This window comes from Orcinus orca, chromosome 1 (genome assembly GCF_937001465.1).
Source record: "Orcinus orca chromosome 1, mOrcOrc1.1, whole genome shotgun sequence".
Lineage (NCBI taxonomy): Eukaryota > Metazoa > Chordata > Mammalia > Artiodactyla > Delphinidae > Orcinus > Orcinus orca.
The window spans coordinates 104720470-104727648 of NC_064559.1; the positions used below are offsets into that span (position 1 = coordinate 104720470).

The window sequence follows — 7179 nt, forward strand, 5'->3', positions numbered from 1 at the left end:
TAGTTTCGCTACGCGGTTCGGACAACCAGCCTCCCGGCTACTTGGAGGAATTCGGCTGAGACACCCTAGGATGCCACGCCCGGACTTGATTCTCGACCCACCTCTAGCCCGGAGGTGTTTGAGGCCCGGACGCTCAGATCTCTCCCGGCCCTTGGCCCGGGGTCCGGGCCGCGGCCTGACGCCCCTCCTGCTGGCTTGGGGAGAGGGTGGCGCCTCGCGGTGTGGAGGAACTTGGCATAATGCTGGCTCGGAGGCAAGAACAGCAGAGCTTGGCCGTGGTCGCTATTCGCCATTAACGCTTTCTTGGGTGGCAGTGAAGGATGGAGGGAAGGGAGATGGCCTTGTGTTCCCGGCAGATGCTAGGGACTCGGAGGGACGGCATTTGGTAAATCTCACGCGGTATTTGCTAAATAGTGGCCGAGATTCGTCTTCCCCGCCTTATTTGTGTCATTAACAAGGCGAGGACACAGTTCGAGCAAAGTGAGGCCCTAATTGCTTTTCCGAAGACTGAGGGGTATCGGAAATTGAACAAATACTTATTGAACGAATAAATAGGGAACGCCCTTTAGGAATGTTCTGGGAGAGGCCTCGGATCTCCCAGGAGGGCCTGGAGGTGGGGCCTGCCGCCGGAACTCGCAGGCCGCGGGTCCAGCGGAGCCCGGAACCACCCAGTTTTCGGCTCCCTGGGCGTTTGGACTTCGTGGGTTTCAACTCTCCCAGGTTGCTGGGGACTTGCGATGCCGAAACAGCGGCAGGAGAAGAGTTAACAGGGTCAAAAATGGGTAGGGGACATGTATTCGGTGGGGCTAAAGCAAAGTAGCGCGGGGATTTTAAGGAAAAACTCAAAATTTTAATTTAAGAAACGACAAAAACTTAGCAACAAAATGAATCTTAAAGCCATCAACTTCCACATGTCTACATCTGTGTTTATACCCCGCAGGTCTTCTCTCCATTATGCCATTTCTCGAAAGGATGGTAAATGTTAGTTTTCTGCACCTTTGCGTTGGGGAATTGTAAAATCAGGAAGACAACAGGAAACAACTGCAAGAAATCAGTGACTTTAATTGCTTGTAAATATTTCTACCCAAAAAATGACCAGTGTTTGTTGTGTTCACAGTTTAATCAATAGGTTCAGCATTACCAAATCAATTTTCTTTCATTACATTGTATGAAGTTTACCGTTAAAACGAGACCTAGAGCACGTCAACAGGAATCTGGCTGTTAAGATTACTTTATAAAACTTTACTTTATAAATTACTTTATAAATCCTTTAAGGGAGATCAGAAACCACTTGAAATACCATAGGTTTTTGTCACCTCTGAAATTGTGAAGATGTGTTTATTTTCTTTCCTTTTCAATTTTTCTACCACATAAATAAAACTTTCCTTTGGACATTTTTTTCTATTTTTGAGATACATTTTGCAAGAACAGTTATATGAAAATGAATCTTTAAATGGATACAAATGAGAAAAATCTAATGTTATCTGAAAATTCTGTTCTTATTCATTTAAAATGTTTTTAAAAATTTTAAATACATTGAATATTTTCTTCAAAGTATATTACAATTTAAAACATAGAAAACAGCAAACCAATGCTAATGAAAAAGTAACTGCAAATCCTGTAAGTTACCAATATTTGAAAATTAATTTCCACTCTTGTGTCATTTGGTTTTTGTTTTTTCTTACCTATAATTTGGATTTCAGTATAGTATAAGGTTGTTTTCCATTTTATGCATTTTTTAGAAAGAACAAGGAGAGAGAGGCTTGTCTATGAACTTTGTGCTTTTTTAGACAATTGTCAATCTGTAAGTAATACATGGAAACTGCATCCTTTTAAGTATTTATATTTGGACAATTATAACATTTTAGAGGAGTAAGAAAAATGCCTATTTTGACAAGACTTACTGACTCATTCCTTTGCCCATGAAATTCCACTGATGTCAGTGGCAGTGTTATTTTACACGTAGGTAAGATACAATGTTTAATAGAATGTAAACATTTTGTACAAAATATTTATTATATATTTAGTGGATTCTATGATGGTCCTGAAGTTTGGCAGCCCATTTCCTTTCTGAAGAAAACTAAAAAAGCCATTTTAAATGTCTCCAGATTAAGAACTTCTTTTGTATTCCCATACCTCTAAAAATAGGACTGAAACCAAAGATCAAGTCCAAACTTTTGCTTTGTGACTCATCCAGTTTAAACCCAGTGACTTGTTTTGTTGTAGGCAAGACAGCAAATCCAGAAGCCAATATGAAGCACATTGCTTATTTTTTTAAAAATCAAGGGTGTAAATAAACTGTAATAATAAGAAATATTTTTAATAATAGAAACTTCAAATTTAAAAAATACTTTAAATATAAATGATTACATTAATTATAAACTTCCTAATGCAGTTACTTGAAAATTTTTTTTACTAGGTTCAAGGAATCAGTGCTTTAAGGGTGAAAAACAGGAAGTTAAAAATTATGGTGTTTATATCTGTACATTTTGTTTAGACTTGTAAAGATGTGTGTAAATGAAGTAATCAAGAATGATTACCTGAATAATGACATGTGCTTCAGCTTCTTACAAAGTGTGTACTATTTAGAGGTTTAACTGTCCATTTTATATTTAATCAAAATCATGTTTCTCCTCCATAAGAACTCAAAGTTTGATATAAAACAAAGGATATGTAAATAAGTTTAGTATAATTGTAATAACAATATGGCCAACTCTTAATTATCTTAGATTATTAATTATTTACCATTCTCCTTGTTGCTATGTGTTAACATAGCCCTACATAGGAGGGAAGTGAAGATGAAAGTCAATGAAACTCAAATTAATTAGATTTTCTGCTTGTTAGCAATTGGAAAAATATTTAGAAAAAGAATGACAGCATTGTTTGTGTCAGACAACCCATCCTTATGCAGTGTTTTTAACCTTTCTAGCCATTTACTCATCTGAGAAGTGGTGGTAATATAATCTACCTTATGAAATTGTGAGAATTTAATGAAATAATGTGCAAGAAAAAAATGTGCCTGGTACATAGTAAAGGCTCAATAAATATCAGTTTTAATTATTTGAAATCAAAAGGTACCCATAACTTTTATTTTTTTACATATGGCATAATTCATTTCCTTTGTCAGTGATATTTAGAAAGAGAATGGATTTCAGAATTTGTAAACTATCTTCCAAATATAATTTCCATAATAACTGTATCTTGCATTACTATATGATAATAGAAATATTAATGGGAATATTTGGCCTGCTCCATCATAATTTCTTTAAAGCATACGGTTTTCGCGAAGACAAAACTTAGGAAAAATGCTTCAAGTGATTTCAGAGACTTAGTGCCTACCCAGCCTCAACTCAAACAGAATTTGTTAAGTTTTTGTCACAGTTGGTAGTTTAGTACCAAACTTTATGGTAGCAAAAACGCTGAAGAGCTTTAAATCATTAAGTAAAAATTATTTGCATGGAGGGTTCTGTCTGTACATTCAGTAATTACAGTGATTCCACCTTTCTGGTGGTGATGTTAACTTTGATCACTTTATTTAGGTTGTGTCTGCTGGGTTTCTCCACTGTAAATTTACTATTTTTCTCCTTATAATTAATAAATATCATATGGAGAGATGCCTTGCAAATATCCTATTCTCATCATACACCTGGTAATTTTAACTGGAATCCGTTGATGGTTCTTCCTTGCAACAGTTGGTGTTTACTGAATGGTAATTATTTTCCTCATTCCTTCTATAGTTATTATTTGGAATTCTTCTGTAAAAAAGTTATCCTTTTCCCCCATTTATTTATACAATCGTTTATGTCAGACTCATGGATATTTAAGAAAATTGTCACTTTTAAATAATAGAAAGGTATAGATAGAGGTTGAGAGTGCAGACTCTGGAATCAGGCAGCCTGGATTTGATTCTGCTGTGTACTAGTTGCAGGACATTGGTAAGTTACATAAGCGATTAGTGACTCAGTTTCCCCATTTGTAAATGGAGAAAATAGCACCTATATCAGGTTAACATGAGAATTGAGATAATACATGTAGTCTTTAGCCTAGCTTTAACTATTTTTTCTTAGTGAATATTTTGTACTGTGCTTAGTTTTGCTATTTATGTTTCCCCACCTACAAACAGAATAAAAAATATTTTGTTATGTGCTTGCCCCCCTGAGAAATTATTAAAATTCACAAAATAAATTTTAAAGTGCTTTGTAATGTTAAGGAGATGCATAAATTCTTATTTCTAAAAAGAAAAAAAAGATTGAACTAGAAATTGCTAAGATCCCTTTTATGATCATGATTCTGTTTTGGGGCTGCTTTTATGTTAGAAATGTAGCTGATCATGAAACACAATGAAATTATTTTCAACATTTTAGATATTTCAAGAGAATAGGCAAGGCATATGAAATAAGTACCAGAAAATTCATGTTCTTATGAATCCTAAATTTCGGTAGTGGTAAAGGAGTCTTAACTATGTTTTTTATACTGAAATAATTCCTTTAGAAATACCTAGTTATTGATTTAATCAAGCATTTGATCAGGATCACTTATTTTTCTTCGCTAGAAAGAATAATGTTGAAAAAATGAGATACAAAATATTTTGTTTACGCATCTTTCCATTTGAAGCAAGTGAAATTGAATGTAGGATGCTGTTATTTAAGATTTCTCTTAATATTAATAAATAAAAACAACCACCTTTTACTGAGCTTTTACTATATGCTGAGTCCTTGCAAATATCTCAGTTAATTTGTGCAACTTTCCTTTGAGGTGAGTATTATCTCCATATTACAGGTAAACTGAGGTTCAGAGAAGTTGAATAACTTTCCTGAGGTAACAGAAAGCAGCACTGAGAGAAGCATATCTTTTTCAGTGGACATCTTACCCTATATTTCTTTGTTCACATCCTTATTAAAAAAGTAGATTGCCATTTCTTTGAGGATAGAGAATTTTTTCCCCATCCTTTTCACCAAGTACAGTGTCCTGTACACAGAGATGCCCAATAAATATTTAACATTGGTGATACTCATTACTGGGCAAACGGCTACAATGGCATGTTAAATAAAGTATAGAGTTTTACATGGACAGAACAAACAAAGAGATCAATATACTTATCTAGGTGATCTATACCAACAATTTTATTGAATGATGTGGAATAAATTCTGGGGAAAATAGCATGGGTTTTCTTTCCAATTCCCAGGTAAATTATAGGGATGTAAGACCAAACCATTCTGGTACTCTTGTAACAATGACATTGTCTTTTCTGACAATATGTTAGCAGTGATTAAAGAGAAGATTAATTTCATAGACTTGTTAAGAATTTACTTGAAAAGCATCAGCTTTAAAAAAAGTAATTTAGCATTGAACTTTTTCTGCACCCAGACAGAGGGCGCCCTTGGACCACTAAGAAGGTATCAATAATTTACAGGCTCTTTTCTTCTTCCACTTACAATGGGGTTACATCGCAATAAACCCCATTGTAAGTTGAAAATATCGTAAGTTGAAAATGCATTGACTATACCTAACTTACCAAACTGCATAACTTAGCCTAGCCTACTTTAAATGTACTCAGAACACTTACATTAGCCTACAGTGGGGCAAAATTATCGATCACAAAGCCAATTTTATAATAAAGTGTTGAATATCACACACACACACACACACACACAAACTTACAAGATCTTTGTAACATTGGGTGCTGGTTCACCGAGTAATGGTAATGGTTACACGAATGAGGGAAAAATGCATTTTTTGGCCAAAATAGATCACAAAATGCTTTAATGTTGTGTTTAATCTGTTTTGGTTTTAAATCTTATTGAACTGTTACATGAATTGACTGCTTTATAATTTTTTCATTTCTTGAGGAACTAGATAAAACTAATAGCTACCAAGTTCAAATCAACAGGCATTCAGTTTGGGAGATTATTTTAATAAATATGAAGTCTAAAATTTGAAGGCTGGGAATCTGATTATAACTTCTATTCATGTCTGACTGCAATTGACAGTAGATCTGTCAACATGAATATGTATGTTTTAGGCCATGTGCTGAGTACTTTCCATGCAACTAAATACAGCATGTGATCCTTTTTTTTTTTTTGCCACGTGGCTTGCAGGATCTTAGTTCCCCAGCCAGGGATTGAACCTGGGGACTCGGCAGTGAAAGTGCAGAGTCCTACCCACTGGATTGCCAGGGAATTCCTGGCAATTAACTTCTTTTTTAAAATGAGAAGATTGAAGCTTAGAGAGATTAAGAAGATTTCTGCTAAAAAGTGACAGAACTGGGATATGAACCTGGGAGGTGTGAACACCAGAATTCATGTTTATACCAGAAAACTATACTGCAAATGACAGTTTCCTCTGTTCATGGCAGGAAATAGGCAATTAATTGTGAAATTGGTTTTTTTCCAGTTATTGTTGAAAGACTACAGCAACATCCAGGCTCACCACAACTTAATTTAGGCATAATATTGGGAAGTTAGGCTTTTAATTTCCTGGTGATGTAGTAATTTAAACTCAGGTGCTATAGAACTCCTGGTCAAGGAACACTCAAGTTTAGAGAGTACCATGATAGAATGAAAAGAGTAATGAATTGGGAGCCAAGTAATCTGATTTATAGTATGTTTCACTACTAATATTTAGATGAGTTTCAGAGATGATTCAAGCTCACTAGACCTCTGTCTTTCAAATGAAGGAAATGGACTAGAAAACCTCAGGTCATAGATCTTTGAGTTTTATATTTTGCATATGGAAATTGTTTTATATCTTCATATTGTACATCGTTTTCAATTTCTGGGAGCAGTATATTAATAGAAATCTAACAGTGTCATGCCTGCTTTAGCACTGGTGTGGAGCCCCCAGAATAGTTCTACATAGGCATCTAGTTCTCAGCACTGATTACTAGAGGATTTGTGGAGGGTATTTATTCTATCAACAAGCATTGAACACCTACTATGTACTAGCCATGGAAATACAGTCATTTGTCTTTGACATTTCTTAGGACATGCTGTCATTTTCTTTCTTTGCATAGGTTCCTGGGGATAGCTTTTTCTTGCTTTCTTAAATGTTGGTTAAAGCATTTCCTTAAGTGTGGGAAGAAGAAGGATGTATCTCCCTTCTTAAACTCCTGGAGGGAGGTGTGGATTTTATCAACTTTTTGAGAAAAGACTGTGTAAATGTGAGGGCAGAGTATCTCTA

General features: G+C 35.3%; 1 long non-coding RNA gene across 1 annotated transcript; it reads left to right on the plus strand.

Annotated features, from left to right (window-relative positions):
• The first annotated feature begins 6 nt into the window (after positions 1-6).
• Positions 7-3614, plus strand: LOC117198530 (uncharacterized). Its single transcript, XR_004479736.2, has 2 exons — positions 7-385; positions 941-3614. It is a non-coding gene; the product is annotated as an uncharacterized LOC117198530 (long non-coding RNA).
• The last annotated feature ends 3565 nt before the right edge of the window (positions 3615-7179 follow it).